General features: G+C 42.7%; 1 protein-coding gene and 1 pseudogene across 2 annotated transcripts in view; both read right to left on the bottom strand.

Annotated features, from left to right (window-relative positions):
* The window catches only part of LOC105467155 (follistatin like 4), a 555,957-nt gene that overhangs the window by 516,512 nt on the left and 15,517 nt on the right, over positions 1-23,928 (bottom strand). The window lies entirely within an intron of this gene.
* LOC105467153 (dnaJ homolog subfamily C member 24-like) lies at positions 6,534-7,023 on the bottom strand (annotated as a pseudogene).

Below are 23,928 nucleotides of genomic sequence, written 5' to 3'. Positions count from 1 at the left end.
TGGGCAATGCACATCCACACATTGGCTCTCCCATAAACTAGACCACAAAGGGCGCATGGACGCTGAGCCCCTCTTACAGCTAGAACCCTGGAGACACAGAGCTGTAGCCAGGGTTTTTCTCAAGCAACAGGGCACGCTCCAGGAGGGACTTGCTTTTCACAGACCCTTGTCCACTGACCCACAGAAGAGATGAGAAACTGGACACAGCACCAGGGGCCTGTCCGGGCTCTGGGTTTGAGTTATACAATAATGATCTGGGCAGAGGCTACTCCACAAAGACATGCCTCCAGCTCAGCCCAGCCAAGACACACATGGAGAGAGAAAAAAATGAAATACCAGATGTGACTGTTGTCCAACATGGTCCCCCCTCTCTGGCAACATAAAATAACCTTCGCTTATCAAGCCTTTTCTACAAACCAGGCCCTGGGCTCCATTTAATCTTCTCAACAACTCTATGACTCACTTACTCATTTGACAAATGCGAGAGCTAAAATGCACGCCTGGACAGTGGTGTAGCCCCAGATTCTAACTTATGCAAAGCCCATGCTCTTAACCCCGAAGCCTGGCGATCTCACCAGGAAGCTGAGAGCTCTGCAGATCAGATGCCTGAACAGTGTCTAGTACAGAGGAGGTGCTCAAAAATACTCGACGCCTCTTGGCCGTGTCTATACTTTACAACAACCTGGAGAATTGAAAAATCTTGGCAGATAATTTAAGCTTTGTAAAACTTCTGCCAAGCTGTGATGTGAGTAAATCTTGACTGTGGACTCTTGAAGGTAGGAACTGAGTCAGATCCTTTACTCTCCCAGAACACCATATGCCTCCCCTACTTTGCATGGAAGTGTGGTCTTGTGATTCATTAAGTCATGCCTGTCTCCTCCACTGGGATATGTGTTACCCCAGCGTCATTTCATGATTGGTACATAGTGGGCAACAATGCATATTCCTTGAATGAGGAGGCTAATAACCGGCAAGGAGGCTGGTGTGGCTGGAGCTTGGCCAGGAAGACAGTGAGCTCCAGAACTGAGACTTATGCACCAGCTGGGTCTCCCAGACATCCCTTATGCCCTTGAGTTTTCTCATCTCTTCAGGATCTCTCCATGGGATCAGGGCAGCCTTGGCTTCCTGGTTCAGCCACCTTCAGCATAGACATTACTCAGTCAAATCTTCAAAATATTCCTCAGTCATTTAAATATGAAAATTTTGCCCTGAACTGAAGAAAATGCTCTGAAAAATTGTGTTGTCTTTCAAATGAGCAGATTCCCTAAATTATGAGAGCAAACAAATTAGGATAGAAGATCTCCAAATAATTGCATAAACTCCAATTCCCTATGTTTTAACATAAACATCAAAATAATAAACTCACGCATATACAGGGAGAAAAAAAAATCCAGCCTGAAGATGTTGCAGTCTTTAGAAGCTGAAACCTAAATGACTAAATTGGCAGTTTATTAACAGGAAAATTATGCTAAGTAGCTTCATGTTGATGTCAAGAATTTTATGCAGGGAGTTATGGCGTGGTACCCTGAGTGCTTCATTTGCATTTTCTCATTTAGAGAGAACAATGGCTCCAAATGAGTGCATCATGTTCACATTACAAACCCAAGAACATTTGCACAGACAGAAAGGCATATCTTGATACCACAGTGATTAAGCCTTTTGTTCATTATGCTTCAGCATAGACTTAGGGGAAAGAGGGCAGATTAACTTCACTTAGGCTGGTAATGAAGGGACCTGGGCCAGAGCTCTTAAACTTCTCAAAGTACAAGCAGCCACAGCCCACAGGACTCCTTATTTTTCAGGAATCCCCTGTTTGATTTTGCTCAATGAGAACTGGGATCTGTGTAATAGGTAAGTAAATACACACCCTACTTCATATCGTGGAATGCCTTGCGAAATCCCAAACATTGTGAAGAATAGGAAGGAGACTCTCACACAGCCCACATCTGCTAAACCTGGGCTGCTTTGCTTTCCCCACTCAGCTCCACAGAGTGGGTACTTCCCAGCCCCTGGCTTGTTCAATCGATGCTTATTGAAAACACACATTTATTGAGTATCCTCATTGTGCTTAGTCCTCAGCTGAGTGAAGGAGCAAAAGAAAGCACCATGCCAACTCTTTAAGAGTTCAAGAAAGAATTCTTAGATGTGTAGCACTGCTAGAAACCATGTGGTCATCGATAAGCAAGTGCTGGTTCAAGTGCCATTAAAGTGTCCAAATGTATGTGCAGTTAATCAGGCCATGTACCATGGATGAATCGTTAGAAGAAGTAACACTTGACTGAGTGTCTAAGAATGGATCCAATTTTTAGCTCATCCAGCAAGAAAATGGAAGGCATTCCAGATGGAAGAAACTGCACAAGCAAAAGAATAAAAGCAAAAGTGAGCACAGAATCTGATGTAGACCATCAGGAAGAGTTGTGTTCATTCATGCAGGCTCATTTCTCAAAACCACAGGCTATCAGCAGAGATGTGCCTCATCAGTTTATATACTTTATATAAGAATATATAGCTATTCTTATATAAACTTAACCTATTCAAGACTTAACATGGCAGAAATAATGCTATGTGTTTGCCAAATCTCATTTCATACCCCTCCTTAACTGGGAACATGTTAAACTGTGTTTTAAGCTTCCCTACAGTCAGGCAGGACCATGGAACTACTTCTGTGTAAAAGATACTAACTTTTGTCATTTAATCACACAGAGATTTGGAGGGTGTTTGTCACTGTGGTATAACTTATTTTATCTTGACTAATACATTGGAAAAACCATATTCATTACTTGAATCCTGACTTCATAAATTTATACAATCATTCCAAAAATATTTAAGAGCCCACTGTGTGCCAGGTACGTTAGGCATCAGGAACACAGGAGTGAGCAAAACAATAGTCTCTTATAGTTAAATGGAAATCATTCCCAAATATTAGCTTTTATGAATCACAGAAACAAATTCCATTTTTAAAAGAGGGAAACTTTACACAGAACATTTCTTAAATTACAGAATTGGAATAATAGCCTCCAATCCAGTATTTCATTCAATCTAAGTATCTATCCCTTGGCCAAAAGCCAGTTGGACTTTTGGCAAATCCCTTATCTGGTTCCTAAAAATCAAGAGTCTGTCCTGAACCAGAATGACCCATCAGGCAGCACCTCTTTGGCCTGTAAATGGTTTCACCTAACTCCCATCACAGAGCAAAAATCTGGGGGTTCATCATCACACACAACTATTCAAACTAGTTAAAGGTTGGAAACAATCCAAATATGAATTGACTATTTCCGACCTTTAACTAGTTTGAACCGTTAAAGTTCCAGCAGTTGAGTGGATAAGCAGACTGGTATATCCATACAATGGAATACTATGTAGCAGTGAAAGGAGCCCTTACACTCCTTATAGGGTCCTAATTTTAGAACTTCAAAAGAGGCCTGTGAGAAAAACATTTATTTTCTCCAGGACAATACTAGTATTTCATTAGGATGGCAGAAATATGCTGATTGTTTTAAATTTGATTGGTACTATTTTGTTTTTTAGAAGTTCTTTATTTGGGGATAATTTACACAGAGTAAAATGCACATATTTTAAGCATAATGTTGATGGATTTTGATAAATTTCCACTCTCGAGTAACCAGCAACTGCAATTAAAATATAGAAAGTCTCCATCACAGCCAAATGTCCCCTAGTGCCCCATTCCAATCCCACCAACCCTGGAGCAAACAATAATCTGCTTTCTGTGGCCATAGATTTGTCTTTCCCAGAGGTTCAGATAAATAAAACATTACAGTACCTATTCTTTTATGTCTAGCTTCTTTCATTCAGTATAATGTTCTTAAGCATCATCTACGTCATTACATCCATCAGTAGTTCATTCCTTTTTATCGCTGAGTAGTACTGTATCACGTGGATACACCATACTGTCTATTCATTCATCTGTGCATGGACATTTGGATTGATGCCAGTTTTTAACTATTATGAATAAAGCTGCTATGAGCTTTCATGCATACCTTTTAGGGTAAACATGTGTTCATTTCACTTAGGTAACTACCTAGAAGTGAAATTGATGTGTATTTTTAACTTTATAAGAAACTGCCCAACTGTTTTACAAAGTGGTCATATCATCGTACATTCTCACCAACAAGGTATGAGAATTCCAGTTGCTCCATATCCTCTCCAATGTTTGTTTGTTTGTTTGTTTTTTGGTTTTTTTGAGATGGAGTCTCTCTGTCACCCAGGCTGGAGTGCAGTGGCACAATCTTGGCTCACTACAACCTCTGCCTCCCAGGTTCAAGTGATTCTCTTACCTCAGCCTCCCGAGTGGTGTGTGCCGCCATGCCCGGCCAATTTTTGGCGTTTTTAGTAGAGACAAGGTTTCACTGTGTTGGCCAGGGTGGTCTCAAACTCCTGACCTTGTGATCCTCCTGCTTCAGACTCCCAAAATGCTGGGATTACAGGCATGAGACACTGTGCTTAGCTAGTATTCTTTTCACTGTAGCTACTCTAAAGAATATGCAGTGGTCTCTCCTCGCGGCTTTATTTTTATTCCTGCATAGATCTTCACACACCATACACATATAATTTATTGTATAATGTCTGAATGTTCCAAACTTTAGAGTTTAAATACATATACTCATGCAAGTTTATTTTCTAATGTCTTATTTTGATGTAGAAAATTTATTCTTGATTGACAAATAAAGAGAAAGCATTTAATTATCTGACAGGGAGAAAAGGGAAAAAGAAAATAGAGAAAGGGAAATATGATGATGTCATAACATCATTTTCATTAATTGTCTTCAACCACATTTTGATTTTACAGATTTGCCCTTTGAGTGATTGTGGATTTCTATGTGACAGCCCTAATGGTCACAGATATTCACATAATTAGCAAGCATTTACTCTTTTGACTTGATTATTATCTCCTATTCAAGTAAATGTATTACTGCCATTGAAACCATGTACTTGCCAATAAGCTATTTGCTGTTCAGTTTTAGTTCTTTTTAATTGCTAAATGTAAAGAATAAGCAAGATATATTTTACAAGCTATATTAGTTCAAAATACATAAATAAAATGTAATCCAAAATAAGTCATTTAACTTTATGATAGACATAAAAATATTTTGGAGGGAAAATCTGGATGACTGCCTCACTTTTGAATTTTTGGTTTTATAGATATAGTGAAAGTAATCTTCTGTTTTTGAGTATCTCTTATGCTTTGGCTACATTTACAAGTCAGAGTAGTAACTATTCTTACTTACAAATCCAATCTGACAATGCTAAGAGTTGGACCTCAGAAAAAGCTGCTAAATTACATGCTTAGTACACACATTTGAAGTAAAACGTTTCAGTGATTCCATAAAGGATCCCTTAAAGTTCTTTAAATGAGTTCTTACTTGAACTGTACACAGAATATTAAATACATAGAAAAATAAATCTTTAAGGGATCTACAGTCTGCTATGACCAATAATAATACATTATAAAAGTCCATTTGAGGCCAGGCACGGTGGTTCATGTCTGTAATCCCAGCACTTTGGGAGGCCGAGGCGGGTGGATCACCTGAGGTCGAGAGGTCAAAACCAGAGTGACCAATATGGAGAAACCCCATCTCTACTAAAAATATTTTAAAAATTAGCCAGTTGTGGTAGCACATGCCTGTAATCCCAGCTACTCGGGAGGCTGAGGCAGGAGAATTGCTTGAACCCAGGAGACGGAGGTTGCGGTGAGCCAAGATTGTGCCATTACCCTCTGACCTGGGCAACAGGAGTGAAAAAAATGAAAGTCTAAAAATAACAAAAGTCCATTTGAATATATTAGTGATGAAATAGTTCCTTATTTATAAATATAGGCATTAATACTATATCTTAATACTCTGAAAAAGAAAAGTAGTATGCCAATTTTCAATTATTTTTATAAAGCTCCCATGTCCTATATTACATTTAAAGTTGAAGATGGCAGTATTTAGTAGCTTTGGAAATACAGGATAAGATTGGAGTTAAGTCTTCTGACTCTAAAGCTGTTTTTCTTTCTAGAGTTGCTACTTCACTTTCTTTATTAACTTTGAAGTAACCTCATGGATATTCATATTCAAGCTTCATTATGGGAGAACTGGCTTCACATGTATCCACAAAGATTCTAATTTAAGTTTAATGACCATAGAATTTGAGATAGGTGTATAACAGGCCTATAATTTAGCAGCAAGAAATATCATCTGTTAGATCAGAAACTTAGTAACCATAAAGGAATGCAATGATACTGTTACCCATTAAAAAAGGAGATGCTTATATTAGAAAAAGAAAATTCTCATTTTGTATCAAGGAGAAAATGAAATAATAAAGTCCTTTGGAATACACTAAATATAATTTGTAATTCAAGTTCTTTTTGTGGCAACCTGTAAATACAAACTCTCAATACATGTAAACAAATAAATTAGTTTTCTATTAATCTGAGGTGGACTTTGCTTGACAATCATATTTTCATTGAAAATGATAGGACTAACAAAAATAGAATCTATTCCCTTGAATGGACACAGGTCAAATGGCCTTTCCTCACCATGTCCAAGTACACAGGACAAGGATTCCAAGTAGTGAAGAATTTTACCAATAATGAAGAAGTTCTATAAATAGCGAACATATATCACAAGAAAATAGATGAACTTCTTCTGCTTCATCCTTGGAAACACTGTGTTTTCTACCACATTGGCAACTTGGGGAAAAAGAGTCATCGTCATTTTTCCAAGACAGTTTTTCAAGATATCCTTGAGCATCTACTGGCTCCATGTATCTTAGATCATCTTCATGCCACTGAGGGTCATACTCTTTTTTTTCTCTTCATTCCCTAGAATTTTCCATGCCTGATCAATTTCAATGAATTTCTGTATACAGTCCTCCACTATTCCTGCTGGCACATCTGTACTTTGTTAATATGAATGATACATTAATATAAGTTTTTTATACTTTTGTTTTAGGTTTGACACATTTTGGTCTGTCCCCCAAAATGCTATATCAATTATTTTCTGGCATCAGCTCAAATGCCATTATCCACTGAATAAGAACTGGGCCTTCTCAGATGAGCAAACTTCGTATATAGCAGTCACCAGTGCCCACTCTTTGCCTGCCACTGGCCGGAACTTAAAACCAGCTTCTCTTCCTTGTGGTTTTAATTTGCATTTTCCCAGTGATTAATCCTGTTGAACATCTTTTTATGTGCTTATTAGCCACTCACATAGTTATTGTGTGTGAAACAATTGCTCAAATATCTTTTGCCCATCTTTTTTATCCTCTACCCACAACAACTTGTTTTTGATGTCACAACTTACATATTTTTATATTGTATATTTTTTAACAACTCATTGTAGCTTTATTTTTGATGACTTTTTGGCTTTTAACTTTCATAATAGAAATTTATATGATTTATACACCAGTGGTATTATAGTTTTCTGGATCTGGCTACATATTTACCTCTACCAGTGAGTTTTATACTTCCATATATATTCATGATGGTAATTATCGTCCTTTTATTCCCACTTTAAGAACTCTCTTAAGCATTTCTTGTAGGGCAGTACTAGTGGTGATGAATTCCTTCAGCTTTTCTTTATTTGGGAAAGACTTTACTTCTACTTCATTTCTGAAGGACAGCTTTGTTGGGTATAGTGTTCTTGACTGACAGTCTTTTTTCCTTTTAGCACTTTGAATATATCATTCCATTCTATACTGGCCTGTAAGGTTTCTGCTGATAAGTATACTGATACTGTAATGTAGGTTCCCTTATATGTAACTTGGTGCTTTCCTCTTGCTGCTTTTAAAATTCTCCCTTTGTCCTAAACTTTTGACAATTTGATTTTCTGTCTTGGAGAGGACCTCTTTGGGTTGTATCTATCTGGGAACCTTTGAGCATCATGAATTTGGATGTCCATATCTCTCTGAAAACCTGAGAAGTTTTCGGCAATTATTTTATTAAATAAGTTTTGTGTCCCTTTCTCTGTCTCTTCTCCTTCTGTAACTCCCATAATGCGAATACTTGTTTGCTTAATGGTAGCTCATAAGTCCCATAGACTGTCTTCACTGTTTTTCATTCTTTTTTCTTCTCTGACTCAGTGATTTCAAAAGACCTATCTTCAGGTTCACAGATTATTTCTTCTGCTTGATCTAATCTGCTGTTGAAGTTCTCTATTGCAGGGGTCTCCAAACCCTGGGCCATAGACCGGTACCAGTCCATGGCCTATTAGGAACCCGGCCACATAGCAGGAGGTGAGTGAGTAGTACTTCCTGAGCTCCACCTCCTGTCAGATCAGCAGGGGCATTAGATTCTCATAAGAGTGCGAACCCTATAGTGAACTGCACGTGAGGGATCTATGAGAATCTAACCATGTCTGATGATCTGAGGTGGAAATGTCATCACAAAGCCATCACCCCACCACCCAGTCTGTGGAAGAATTCTCTTCCATGAAACTGGTCCCTGGTGTCAAAAAGATTGGCGACCACTGCTCTATTGTACATTTTTTGTTTTATCAATTGAATTCTTCAGCACCATGATTTCTGTTTGGTTCTTTTTAATGATATCTCTTTGTTGAATTTCTCATTCAGACCATGAATTGTTTTCCTGATTTCATTAAGTTGTCTATTTATATTCCCCTATATCTCACTGAGTCTCCTTAAGATCATTACGTGAAATTCTCTTTCAGACAACTCATAAATTTTCATTTATTTGGGGTCAATTAGTAGAGAGTTACTGTTTTCCTTTGGTAGTGTCATGTTTCCTTGCTTTTTAATGTTTCTTGTATCCCTGCATAGGTGTCTGCACATCTGGTGGTATAATCGGCTCTCTCAAACTTTATAGAGTGGCTTTCAGAGGGGAAGACTTTCATCTGCAGATGGGCCTAGGGTTTTTGGCTGAGCAGGCTCTGGTGGCTCTCGTTTCATGTGGGTGAAGGGATGTAGACTCCATGCAGCTTCTTCAATTGTGATCAATATCAGTGATGAATGCAAGTGCCTCAGTGGTCTGGGCTACAGAAGTTTGTGGCCATGATGGTGGCTACATAGGTATTAGGTCAAAGGCTTTAGTGATCCTCCTGTTTTTGTCTTCCCCACAGTTAGGACTCATAAATGAGGTGATTTCTCTCTTGGTGTTGGGTCTTACAGGGTACATTGGCAACTGCAGCAGCACTGGGATCTAATGCACAGGTGCACAGAGCAGCTGTAGAGCCAGGGTCTGGGTTTAGGATCTTGTGAAAATACTGTAGCACCTGGGATGTGATGTACAGTTTCACTTTTGAGGCACAAGTAGATACAGTTCTTCCACTAAGCTAAGGTCTTTGTTCTGAGTTATAGCCCAGATACTTGGGCCCATGAGGTTGGGATGTGGCTGTGGTTCTGACCCCAGGGCAGGAGGGCAGCAATAGCATGGCTCTGGAAAAGGAGAGGTACTCCAGAGTCTCAGGCCTTGGAGAGCAGAACACAGCTGTAGTTTGGGATGCAGAATCCATATGACACAGTGGGAGCTTGGCCTTTGGGGGATGAGGTACCCCACAGTGGTGACTCTGGGCCCTGGGGTAGTGGGACATGGCAGTAGCCCAGGCTCTGTGAGGCCAGGTGCAGCAGCAGCAAGGACCCAAAAGTGGCAGGCTATCACTATGGCTTATGAACCAGCAGGAAGGAAGCAGCTCAGCAATGACTCCACTCCTCAGCGAGGTGGGATGCCTCAGCAGCTCAGACTATGGGGCTGCTAGTCCAATTCCAGGTTGGCAGGGGATTGTGGCTGTTCAACCTGGAGGGCAGAGTGGCACTGCTCAGCCAAGGCTCTGATTCCCTGAGAAACAGGGGCATGCATCTACTTAGCTCCAGGGAGTGTAGCTACATGGATCAGTGAAGCCTTTTGATCCCTGGGGGATAGGTCATCATGTCAGCTGTGGCACTGGGGAACCCAACTACTCCAGTGTGCTGGAGGCCTAAGGTCCACATTGGCTGGGGAACAACTTCAGCTCATCCCTAAAAGTGTACCAGCAACTGGGCTGGGAGAATGCAGCAGCTCCATGGTAGCTTGGCCCTAGGGGTTAGGGCATAACAGCAGCTCAGCTCAGGGATGGTATACTGCCAGGTGGGCATGTTGCAGTGGCAGCAAAATTGGGCAGGCTGTGCTATCCTCAAGGATGGAGGGGTACAATGGCTACTTGCCCTAAAGCAGGACACACCCCAGCAGTGGCTCCCACTCCAATATGGCACAATGCAGTCACAGCATGGGGCACAGTGGAGGTTGGGGAAACAGTGTCAGCTCCCTCTCTGGGGGTAACTCAGTATGTGGCCTTGGGAGAGATCTTTCAGCTGGGCTTAGAGCCTGTAAGAGTCTTTGGTAGAAAAGACTGCAGGTGTCTGTGGAGGTGACAGAAGCTGCTGGGATCCTCTTGCTTATCTTTTCCCTGCAGAAAGGAGTCCCTCTTGGTTCCAAAATGATCCTAACTAAGGAGATCGGGTGGCAGAGGCAAGGCATTTCCTTCCCTTCCCTATATGACCATCCTGGGTTTCTGTGCTCTACAAGATTTCTGCTGCTGCTTTGCTGTTCTCCAGAGCTCTCCTTTAGTCATTTTGGTTGAAATATAGGTGTTTATTCATTGTTTTGTGTTTTCCTGGTGGGGGACGGGACGAGCACTAAGAGCTTGTAGTCAGTCACCTTGTTGACATCACCCTTTTGCCCATTTTTAAAATGGGGCTGTCTTTGAGTTATTGAGTTTTGAATATTCTACATTCTAAATGCAAAATATTTGTCAGAAATATGTATTGAAAATACATTCTCTCAATCTGTGGCTTGTTCATTTCATTAACAGTGTCTTTAAAAGAACATAGTTTAATTTCATGAAGTCAAATTTATCAGTTTCATCATTTCTGTTTCTTGGTTTTGTGTCGTAAGAATTTTTGCCTATCCCAAAGTCATGACTATTTTTCTTCATATTTTTCTGGAGGTTTTATAGTTTTAACATTTACATTTAGGTTTATAATCCATTTTGAGTTGACTTTTGTGCATGGCATAAAATAAAAGTTGATGTTCATTATTTTCCTTATGAGCATCCAGGCGTTCCAGCACTATTTGTTGAAAAGACTAACCTTTCTCCATCAAATTACCTTGACAACTTCATTGAAAATCAATTGACCACCTATGTAAGGGATGATTTCTGGACCCTATTCCGTTTCACTGATCTATGTGTCCATATTTATGCCAATGCCATGCCATCTTGATTACTGTAGCTTTATAGTAAGACTTTCAATCAGGTAGTATAAGCCCTCCAACACTGTTCTTCCTTTTTAAAGAAAAAATTGTTTTAGCTCTTCTCAGCTCTTCCCATTTTCATATAAAATTTAGAATACTATCATTAAACAGTATTTAGGAATGTGGTAAGTTTCACAGTGCTGACTGTGGCAGAAAAAAAGCTGAAACTAGATCCAGAGATGAAAACTCAGATGCAAGTTGGAGGTTGGTTAGTTCTGTGCAGTGATGGGGAAAACGGCCTATTACCAGGATGCAGTATTATTCTGTCAGTAAATAACAGTTCTACACAGAGATGTGTTCTCCACGAGCCACCCACTCCTCAGAACTGTGATTTGTTTTGTTCAGGAGAGGAATGTCTTTCAGATACACATGCCACACATTTACATTGTTAACGGTAGAGACAACCAACCTTCAAAGTCCTGCCTCTATTTCACTCCTGTCTTTTACCAGGTCTTCTCACCTCTGGGTGAGTTGGCCTGGACCACATGTGGGTACTCACAGGAATGTGGAGGGTGGTAATAAAACACCATGATGGTTGAGGAGGTTTGAAAAGGATGAAGCTCTACATCAATATAAGGGGTTGTTATTAACAATGCTGTTTGTAATATTTGAAAGAGGGTGGGGTGTGTGTGGAACCAAAGCTGTCTTCATGACTCCAAAACTTCAGTCAGTCACATGAAAAGAGCAGTTTACCTTATGTTTGGCATCAGGTGGATTTCCATTTGTTGAAACTAGGGAGACTCAGTTTAGGAAAAGCAAGAGGGCAGGGTCTGGATCAGGAATTCTGTTAGCAACTTTGTCATTCTTGAGTTAAAGTGTGAAAGGACAGTCACTCCTCACCAGCATTCTTCTGTGGTCTGAAGAGTGCCAGAGTCCAGATCAAGCCAGCTAAGAATAATGTTACCATCAGACCATCCTTATTATATTTACCTTCTCCAGAACGCTGAGTGATCCTGCTTACTATTAGCTGAGCAAATATCAAGGCATAGCAGATAGCATCTCCTCCATATGGAACTGATACCCATTTGAGCAAGTCAGTGTCCCTATGCCTGTCTCCTGTGCCTGAGCCCACCTCACCCACACAGACGAGGGAAGCCAGGCTAGAAAGTGGTTGCATGACTCAACTCAGCCATGCCACATATCAAGACCTTACTGAGAACCCTAGATTAGGCAGCTGTGCTGAACATTTATGTACTTGGTATCCAGAGATGCCATTGACTCTGAGCACAACATGCCCCACAGTCCCTGAAACACTCCTCTTGCAAAAGAAATCCTGAAGCTGGCAGGTCCCCATCCATAAGGAAGGGCAGCTTCCCCATCTGTATCCTTTATGGGGAGTTTTATCTCACCGAAGCACAGCCATCCTCACTCTCCTCCAGAAGATGTTACTGCTACTGAAATTATTCCAGTTTCCTTTATCCCCATGAATGAGCCAGGAGAAGGCACAGAGGGGGTTTTTGTGGCTCTAGGGGCCATTTCTTTCCATTGTAGAGTTTAACATATTTTAGTATTGTGTGCACTGAAAATAACAAAGGGATAAATTCAAGAGGGGCCGGGCAGTTGGCTTCAAATACAGCCCCTTGTGTGGGAAAAGGATCCCAGCTGAATAATGCACCTTCAGCTTCAAAAAAGTATGAAGGGATTTAATTTGTAAAACCAATCAGACTTCAAATAATGAAAATAAAACCAGTTTGAACAATTCTTTCTTATGCCCCCATTCTTTGCTGAATGAAATTAAGAAAGGCATATCGCCACTTCACATGCAAGATAAAGCACTGTTTCACATAAAAGCAGTTTCATTTTTTTCAAAGTCTGGATCCTCCTACGTTAATGTTTGAATTATTCCCGAGCTGCAAATTGGAGACCATGGCATGTTGGTGTATTAACTATGCATTGGAAAGCTGGGTGGCAGGTGGGGAACCATCACTTTATTCTCAACCATGTCTTCACATCATACAAACCACATCCCACATCCAGAGCTAACCACGTCCCAGACAAAGAGAAGATGCAGGGACCCAGAGACCAATCAACGTTCAGAAGTAGCAGGACAGAAAATGAAACGGAAAAGCTCTAGCAGGCAGCAAACTTTGCAACAACAAAGGGCATTTTAATGACTATAAGGAGATTTAGCTTGACCCTAGTGCAAGCTGAAATTCAGATGGCTACTTCCTGAAGGGTTAAAGAATCATTGCAGACAGACCAGAACACTAGTTTAAACTTAAAAAAAAAAAAAAAAAAAAGGTTTTCCTCTTCCATTGTTGAAGCTGTCATCTTGCTGAAGCTGTATCTATATAATAAATGCATCCTGAAGACCAGCAGGAGAAAATCAACATTCCACCCATCTTCCCACCTGGCAGACCTGGGAACCAGTCACCAAGGGCTGTGGTGTGAGGCTAACTGTAAAGGGACAATTGATGAATAATTTCTCCAAGAGCCCAGGGACTGGAAGAGACTGCCCTACAAGATTGAGGTAGGACAAGGAGCCTCTTCAGGGTCAAAGAAGTGAAGGCCCAGCCAATATCTTAGCTTCTAAGTCCAGGAAGACTGCAAAGCAGGACACAGATTTCTGCTCACATCTGAATCCTGGAACCATTCCATGCTAGAGTAAAAAGGAAAGTTCAGTATGAATCAGTGGCCATCCTGATCCTGTTTCAGACAACTGAAATAAACCCTTGGAACCCAGTGTCATGAAGACAGTGAGGAGACTGGGAACAGGAAAGGATTCCAGGATGCACCATCGGGGAGCCAAGAGCACGGGGGCTTTTGCTGGCCTGAAGACAACCTATCACCATGCCTTGAAGCCCCATTAGGAACTGAGAGTCTAGTGGAGAAAGGATAGGAAGAGAAGAGCATCAGTAACTTACAGACAGGTTTTGCTGGCCCTTTGTGCATATAAGGAGAGAAGGGTGAGGTGAAAAGGGGCCAAGACGACAGTAGCACCTGCCCAGCCTGATCCAGCACAAGGACAGGACCTGCAGAACAGGTGGTATTCCAGCCTGTTTACAGGGACCTGTGCTTTACAGCCACTCAACAGATTTGTACTGTTCCAAGCCTGGGAGCAGCTATTTGAGAGAAATGGGAACAAAAACAGGGATCATCACTAGCACATAGCAGATTCTGAGCACTCAGCAAATAACTGTTGCATAGCCACATGGTCCCCACTGCTCAAGGACCTACAGTGAGAACCTGCAGAAGCAAAACTCTCCCAGGTACAGGCTCAGAGTTGCCAGGCACCCCCGTCAGTGCCTCTGCAGTTAGTATGCCTGGAGATCTGTGTACCTTCAATCAGGGAAGTAGCCTCCAGAAAACCTTCTCAGAAGGACCCACACTAGCATACGATTTGGAAACTAGGTGCTGGCGTAAATAAAGTCTATCCAGCTTTATCCCTGGAAGCCAGACTTCATGCTTCCTAAGGAAGACACCTCCAAATCAAGGGATAGGACTAAAAAGATGCAACTGACAGGAGGATATGATTCCTAGATTCCTGAAGGAAAACTCCTTTGTTAAAAGGAACTGGAATCAGTCTGCGTGACATATGATAGTCCTCAATGTGGTACATTTCTCCTTGGAAATTGCAACATGGTATGAAGTGACTTAGAGCCAGAATGGTCTGTAGTCAGACTGGATGTCTAAGCAAATAAAAGAGGTAGGGAGAGTATCAGATAATGTTCTTTAATTGTGAGCAATGTGTATCAGAAGGAAGGAAGGAAGGAAAAGAAGGAAGGAAAAGAAGGAAGGGAGGGGAGGGGAAAAAGAAAAGAAAAAAAGGAATTTACCAGAAGGATAAAGTGTAGCTCAGCTAGTCAAAGGTCTTCAGAAAGACGGGATTAAATCGGCCCAACAACTGCCTCGGGTGACATGAGCTCCCAGGCCACGACCTTTGGGAACAGCTCTGTGGAAAACTGCATTCTACATTCCAAGACCAGGAGACAGTGTCTGATAGGCCCAGTTCAGCCACGTGCTGAAGCTGGGAGGAACAATTTTTGGAATTAGGTGGGGGAAGGTCCCTGAAAGGCAAGAGGGGTCCTCTTACCAAGGAAATAAAAGAACCCCATCACATACAACCCCTTGGTTGCCTGGCACATGAATTCCTGCATATGTAGATTCATGAACACACACACATACTCATAACCCTGTCCAGGCAGCCATATAACTGAAGGGTTTTGAAGGCAGATTGTCAAGGTTTGAATCTTGGCTTGACCAATGCATGATGTTGGGAGAGCCACTTAAACTTTGTATGTCTCTTTCCTCATTTGTAAAACAGGTATAATATCCCTACTAAGTGTTGCTGGGAGGGTTAAATAAATAATGCATATGGAATTTTAGCACAGTGTCTGGTACCCAATTAGTGCCCAGTAAGTATTAATTGTGAAGGTTTTCCACACATACTTTTTAAAATCCCCCCAACACCTAACATTGTATTACCATCTCATCTCTTCTCAAAAGGAAACAGCCCCAAACCACTTCTAGTTACTGCATTTAACTTCAAGCCCAAGATCTCTGGATAACATTCATTCCTCCCACCTCAATATTCTACCACCTACAGAGTAAATGGTAAATTTACCCACCACCAACACACCTTACTAAATGAGGGAGAAGAGAAGAAAAAGAAGGAAAATTTCATGAGTATATGATTCAGAAGGCAAGGAGATACCTAAAGAGTCCTGCTCTTTGCATTACCCCACCCCCCCAATCCTGAGGGGAAGATGCCAGGTTCTGAAAACACCTGACTTTAGGTTTGAGAGGAAAGAGTCTCTCGAGTGGAGGGGCAGGCTCAGTGGGAAGAGCCCTGAGGACACCTGACACTCCTGACTCTAATTCTGGGCTCACCAAACAACCTTCAGACAATTCAGGCAGTTCCATGGTCCCAGAAAATGCAATGTGGCCACCTGCCATCTGATAGACTGCTTGTCCACTTTTCAGATAGCTGACTAGTAAATTGACTTTGACTGTGGGAGCCTGAATGAGATTGATGTGAGGTTAGCCTGGCTGAAGCAGTCCTTTTTGGACTTGATTTCCTGTATATGGACAGACTGAAGGCAGATATCAAAGTCATGTGGGAAGATATAACTCTGCCATTCCTTATTTTTAGGGCAGTGGCCAGAGAGTTCCAAAGTGGAGGAAATAAAATTTCTCATCTGTCAACTGTGCTCCCTCATCAAAACTCTCCATATTCTTCTTGAAGAAGAGCCAACTATTTTTCCTCTAACTGTGTCTTATTAAGCCCCTTCGGTGTCAGGCTTCATGACATGAATGAAAGTGAATTAGACAGGACTCAGGAGACCTCACTTTTATTCCCAGCTGTGTGATCCTGTCAGCACACTGCCCTCTGAGGCCTCAGATCCCACAGCTGCACGATGATGGGAAGGATGACCTGGTATGCCGGACCCAGCCCAAATCACTCCTGATCCTACACAAGTCTAGAGAATTCACATCCCAGCTGGCTGTTCCTGGACAACAGTGTCCTTCATCAAGTCCAGCAAAGCTGCTAGACGCTTTCTGGAAGGAAATATGGCCAGGCCCAGATGGCTGATTAAAAACAGAAAGTTCCTGTGATGGCAAACCAGCCATCGAGGAGAGGCATGCAAAGTTAACTGACACATCTGAGCCTCCATTTACTTTGAGATGATTTTTAAATTTCATCTTGGCTAAAGAAACCAGCCCATCTGTCTGGCTTCTGGAACAATTAGAGAACACAGTAGAACTTGAAAGTCAGAAAGTGAAACAAACAAACAAAAAAAAGAATGAGAAATACAACCAAAAATGGGGCACTTAATGCCTTGGATGTGTCCAAGAGAAGAAAAGAGATGGGAGGTGGACCCTGGGGAGTGAATGCAGACTCTGGACCTGACTAGAACACTTTAGGGCCAGATGGCCTCTCTGATGCTACTCTGCCTGAGAAATCCCAAGCAGTATGTATGTGGGGCAGGCAGAGAGCTGGCCCATTTTCCCTTTATAGAATCAGCAGAGAAAAGGGGTAAAGAAACAACGGGCACAATTTAGGGTGGGCACTTGTTTCTTGCCTGATATCAGGGCCGACACTGGAAAGCTCTCTTGGGGAGGTTGTGATCAAGTCATCTGCATCCATGGAAACTCCAATTATAACCCATTCATATTTTGGTCTGGACAGGACTCGACTGGACGAGCCCTGACCTGAAGACAGGGATGGAAACAAAGCAAGTCATCTACACTCTGGAAAAGATGCAAAACACTGTCTCAACCCATCTATACTGCAGCCTACATAAGAAACCACATCCCACAGGAGGAGAGTAGGCTTAAGAGGGGAACATCACAGGGAACCAGAGGTCAAGAGATACCTCAAGGCCACACAGCAAGCTAGGAACACAAACACTCTAACACATGGTCCAGTTCTCTTTTCACACAGAATCTGGAAAGTGGAAGGGAGGTTTCTCAGGGAGCTGATAGGCTGGGAGTTTACACATATGCAGGAAAAAACAGACTAGGTATTTAGAGCTTGACTTGAGTCGGGGGCCAAGGGAGTCAGAGGGTCACAGTTATCTTTATACTATGCTCTTGAAAATAGCAATAAACAAAAAGGGAAAAAAGATAAAGCAGGACAGAGGGGCTGCCAGCCGGCAGTGGGATGCCTACTGAGTCACAGAGCATCCCTCCAAGGTGCCAGGAGCAGCTGACCGGAGATGAGGCAGACAGACACTGCTGGAGTGCTGGCAGTTTTCCTTTCAATCTGGTCAGAGACTTACTCCAAAAGAAATAAGCATTTTCTAATTATCTCTAAAATTGGCATTCCTTCCTCTCCCTCCTTCTAAGATTCCAGATACTCAAAAGTTTTTCCAGCCCCTTTTTTCCAGAGGGAAGGAGAGATCCAGCTCAGGCATCGTCTGATAAATGCCCGTCCCATCCCTCAACCTGAGGATGGTCCCCAGGAACTCAGGCACAAGCAACCTGTGTGCTTCCCACCAGGCACCTGGAGCTGATGGCTCTGTCCTAAGAGTAGGATCCCACTAAAGTCAATCTAGAGCCAGGTACCTCTATCAGGCAGGCCCCAAACAGGCTCTGAGGAGCAGGAAACCTGTTAGGTAGTCTGTGCTCACCTGGGCCCCCCTGAACCTGTTTACTAGAGCGAGAAGAAGGGGAGGTGTGTGGTGCAGGTACCAACCTGGGCCTATGTACTGATCCTTGCTGGGTCTGCACTGTGGGCCCCCAAGGAAGATGGCCCTGCACAGGGCGTCAATCCACAATCAGCAGACCCTCTAGAACTCCCAGAAGAAGAGACACTGGGCAGAACCAGAGGGCTGGAGACACTCCAGCAGGTAACATCTCAATTACTCCCTGCACATCTCTGGGGCCTGTCTGCACCACAGATGCTTTACTTCCCTAGTCCAGCTCCAGGAACAGGGTGAGAAACTTCCAGAAAACCCATCCCTCAGCAGGTTCCATCTCCCCACCCACACCCAGCGAAAACTACCAACTCACCAGTACTGCTGACTACCCCTTGCACAGCCTCCTCCCGGGCTCCCCTTCTCACCCACTTACATCAGTCACTTACTTCCTGCTGCCCGCCCAGCTCCAGATCCTGCGCCTGCCCACTACCACTGCTTTCCTCTTTGCTTTTCCATATGCCTAGGCCCTCCGGCAGCAGTGAATTCAGCCCAAGCCTGCTCGGCCCACAGTGCAGGGGTCCCCAGGCTCTCCATCCCCACCTCCAGTCGGCTACCCCTGATGAAGGGACCACCTGAGGTGGCTCAGAGTAATAGCCAGACCCAGCCAGTGAACAGGCAGATGGATGCTGCTGGCTTTGACTTCTCACTGTGTCACCACCTGACCCCTCATGCCACGCATGGCTTCTCTATGCTCAAGTCCTTAATTGCATTCCTTCCTGGACAGTTCAAGTTCTGACCCCCACCTAGCATAGTGCTTCGGCCCATGGGCGTTTCTCAGATACTTGTTGAATTCACAAATAAATGACATTTATCCTCAGGGTATTTTTTCGCCCAAGAAATATATGTGGTACGTATCTCTGAACTTTTGTACATAAGAATCAGTCATTCTGTTGTCTTCACTCACATGTAAAAACCAACTTCATTGGTTATAACACTCTCATATTCCTAGTGTATCCCATGGTGGGTAATCTAGTTTTTCTGACTACATGTTTGCAATGTAGGTAGAATTTTCCCCTCCATCCTTGAAATTCAAAAGTGTTGCCCGACCATCTGAAACTCACTGATCAACATTAACACTCCCATATGTGTTATACCCAGACAGTGGGTACCTCCTGATATTCATAATCACATACACAACACGCTCCTGTGAAGTATTCTGGCTAAAAATACTGAACCCAAATCAAGGTTCTAGAGTGAACTTCCATTTACAGGAAATAGAAAAAGCAGAAAAGCTAGTTAAATGACACTACATGGAAGTTAACAGAAAAATCCAGATGGTGGGACATTCTGTAAAACAACTGACTCTATTTCTATAGCATGGAAGAAGAATAATAAAAGGAAGGGTGTGCTGTAGATTAAAACAGAGTTTAAAATAACAACTCCATTAGCTATCTATCACCGCATGACAAACTACTCCAAATTTTAATGCTTAAAACTCAACAAACATTTATTAGCTCATGGTTTCGTGTGTCAGGGGTTTGGAAGTAGATTAGCTGAGTCACAGTGGCCTGGGTCTCTCGTGAGTTTGCAGTCAAAATGTGAGCTAGGGCTGCAAACTCATTCAAAGGTCTGACTGAGGCTTGGATGCTCTTCCACGTGGGCCCATTCCCATGGTTGGAGCATTGGTACTGAGGCCTCAGTGCCTCCCTATGTGGACATTTCTGCAGGCTGCTTGAGAGTGCTAATAACACGGCAACTGGGTTCCCCAACAGAGAACTCTCCAAGAGAGCACAAAGTGTAAAGCCAAGCATCTTCTATATCCTAGCCTTGGAATGCAAATATTGTTACCTCTGCCTTATTCTTTGTTAAAAGAAAGTCACTAGATCCAGCCCACATTCAAGGGGAGGGGAAGGAGTCTCCACCTTCTGAAGGAAAGAGTGTCCAAAAATGTAAGAACATCTTAAAACCACCAGAGCAAGCAAATGTAACATAGTGACTTTTATTTGGATCACAACTAAGACAAACCAATTGTAAAGGCATCCTGCAGTCAGGGAAGTTATATTATGGATAGGTATTATACAATACCAAAGATTATTGTTAATTTTACTAGGTAAGATAATAGCATTGTAGCCATGTGAGAAAAATACTCACATTTTTACAGATGTGTACCAAATATGTAGAGGTATTGAGATTTGCTTTAAAATACTTCAGCAAAAATTAAAAGAAAGAAAACAAAGGGAAAGGAGAAAAAGAACAAGAGAAGAAAAGGGAATAGATGAAGCAAATGTGATAAAATTTTGATGACTTAAAATCTGGGTGACAGGCACATGATGGGGAGTCATTGCACTAACTCTCTACATCTATGTATGTTTGAAATTTTTCATAATTTGTTTTCAAATTATTATAGCAGGCTATAGCTAGTTATAGATCTCATTTCACTTATCATGCTTGGAGCATGATGAGCCCTTTCAGTTTGTATACAAGTCTCATTTCTCAGCCCAGCATTTTCTTCTATTATATCTTTATTTCTTCTATTTCTTCTGCTCTGCTCTCTTTGGCTAGTTATCTATGTGTCATATCCTGGTTATCTGTGTGTCAGATCTCCACTCTCTGCCCTCCATGTCTGTCACTTTTCCCCTCCAACTCCTTTGCATTGAGGGGGAGCATCTTGTCGGCAAACCCTCACCATCATGGGTCAACAAGTGAGAATGAACAGGGAGCTGTGCAATGCAGGAACTCAAAGAACAGGGGGCCCCATGGGACTGTCCAAGGAAGCTCCTTATCACAAAGTGCTCCTCATGCTCTCCCACTTCCCAACAGGCCTTGCAGCACTGAAGGAAAGTCCCTCTTCACAAACATCCATTAGAATTGAGTCCCCTGGCATGCCCTGGAAGCACGTCATGCCTTACCCATCCCACAACCAACATGAGTTTAGAAAAAAAAGGCCAGCTGGGTGCGGTGGCTCACACCTGTAATCCCAGCACTTTGGGAGGTGAGGGGGATGGATCACGAGGTCAGGAGATCAAGACCATCCTGGCCAACACGGTGAAACCCCATCTCTACTAAAAATACAAAAATTAGCTGGGCATGGTGGCGTGTGCCTGTAATTCCAGCTACTCAGGAGGCTGAGGCAGGAAAATTGCTTGAACCAGGGAGTCAGAAGCTGCAGTGAGCCGAAATTGAGCCACTGCACTCCAGCCTGGTGACAGAGCAAGACACCATCTAAAAAACAAAAACAAAAACATAAAAGGCTACAGCTCACTCCTCATGATGGCTTTTTTCCCTTCATCATTCCCTTCACCAAAACACTTGCCTGTCCCCAAACAACCTTTGCCATTTTTAATCGCTGTGGCTGCCTTCCTGCTTCTGAGTCATAGTCTATTAACAAGGGTCTGAGGATTTCTTTGCAACTATAGAAATAGAAAAACATATTTACCAACCTGCTAGCATGGGTCTATTTTCTCAGAAGCAATGCAGGGCCTCTGCAAGCTGAAGAGGGACCTCACATCTCTATAATAACATGGATTCTATTGTTGTGACCCCTCCATTTATATGGTCCTAAGCATAAGATAAATATCTTCCTGAAAACCTGCCACAGTGCTTCAGCTCTCCCGAAACAAGGAGAGAGAAAACAAAACTGTATCATGGTAGAGTTGTGAAAGCTAGAATTCACTTCTCCACTACCCATTTTCTGACTCAGTAAGACAAGTCTCCAGTCTCTGATGTTGAAATGCAGAGGAAGACAACAGTGGGTAGAAAGGTTTGTTACCTACACCTGACCATCCCTGGCCTGGAGGCTATCAGTTGACAAGGAGACAGGACGTGCACAGTGCCTGGAGGATGGAGGGGACCAGGAACCAACTGTGCAGGGCCTTGCAGACCATGCCCAGGAGTCTTCCAAGGAGTATGGGCCTTGGCCTATGGTAAAAGCAAGCCGAGGAGGACGTGTTCAGTTGTATTCCAGAAAAACCTTTCTGTCCACAGTGCAGAGGAGGGACTAGAAGAGGCGGAATTGATGGTAAGAAGACCTCTTAGAGGTTGTTTTCAAGTCCAGGATACCAATTATTACTTCAATTCTGGCATTAATTACTTTAATGCACAACCCACTCTTGTGGATACTTCTGAACCACAGGCTCTGAAGGAGGCAAGAGAGGCCGCAATTCCCCTAACTTTTCCTGGAATGGCACCTCTTGTCTTCCATTAAAACAACAGCAGAAGGAACGTGAGATTTAAAGCCACAACCTTGATTCTGCTAATCTGGAAAAAAGAAAATTATTTTGAAACACTGGTGCCTTAGTGGTCAGTCATTTGTGACTTATGACTCTTTTTGCCACCAACCTGGATGCATGAGGAGCAGGTGGCAGCCTCACAGTCCAGACGAGAGACACCAGGGGTCTGTGAACCAGGGGTGCACAGTGGAGAGATAAGTGAGGGAGCAGACATGAGACAAGCTGAGGACGCAGAGCCAAAGGCACTGGTGCCTGGGTCCCTGCTGAGCAGCCCCTCAACTGCATTGCAGCCTGCTGGCATCCCACCTGCAGCTTGGCTCCCCAGGAACAGCAGGAGACAGGTTTGCAGATGGACTGCAGCCTCGTCAGCATCAGTCATGGGTCCAGCAATGTGAGAGGCTGGCTGTGGGAGATGTGTGCATTCTAATGCTGGAGATATGCCCACAGAGAACAAGGAGATCTTTTTTTAAAAATGTTTGTGGGTACATAGTAGGTATATGTATTTATGGGGTACATGAGATGTTTCAATATAGACATGCAACGTGAAATACGCATATGATGGAGAATGGAGTATCCAACCCCTCAAGCATTTATCCTTTGAGTTACAATTAATCCAATTATGTTCTTTAAATTATTTCAAAATGTCACCCTATTATGCTATCACATAGTAAGTTTTATTCATTCTTTCTAACTATGATACATAGTTAGAAAAAATTGGTATATTTTTTGTACCCATTAACCATCCCCACCTCCCCTAATCTCCCCACTACGCTTCCCAGCCTCTGGTAACAATCCTTCTACTCTCTATGTCCATGAGTTCAATTGTTTTGACTTTTAGATTTCACAAGTAAGTGAGAGCATGCAACATTTGTCTTTCTGTGCCTGGTTTATTTCACTTAACATATTGATCTCCAGTTCCATCCATGTTGTTGTTACAAATGCAGGACCTCATTCATTTTTACGGCTGAATAGTCCTCCATTGTGTATATGTGCCACATTTTCTTTATTCATTCATTTGTTGATGGACACTTAGGCTGCCTCCAAATCTTAGCTATTATGAACAGTGCTGCAAGAAACATAGGCATGCACACATTTCTGATAGACTGATTTCCTTTTTTTTTTTTAATGGAGTCTCACTCTGTCACCTAGGCTAGAGTACAGTGGTGCGATCACAGTTCACTGCAACCTCCACCTCCCAGGTTCAAGAGATTCTCAGGCCTCAGCCTCCTGAGTAGCTGGGATTACAGGTGCCAACCACCGTGCCCAGCTAATTTTTGTATTTTTAGTAGAGACAAAGTTTCACCAGCTTGGCCAGGCTGGTCTCGAACTCCTGACCTTGTGATCCAGCTGCCTCTGCCTCCAAAAGTGCTGG

Source organism: Macaca nemestrina, chromosome 6 (genome assembly GCF_043159975.1).
Source record: "Macaca nemestrina isolate mMacNem1 chromosome 6, mMacNem.hap1, whole genome shotgun sequence".
Taxonomy (NCBI): Eukaryota; Metazoa; Chordata; class Mammalia; order Primates; family Cercopithecidae; genus Macaca; species Macaca nemestrina.
The sequence above is the reverse complement of the archived record's forward strand: the minus strand, read 5'-3'. Positions and strand labels throughout refer to the sequence as shown.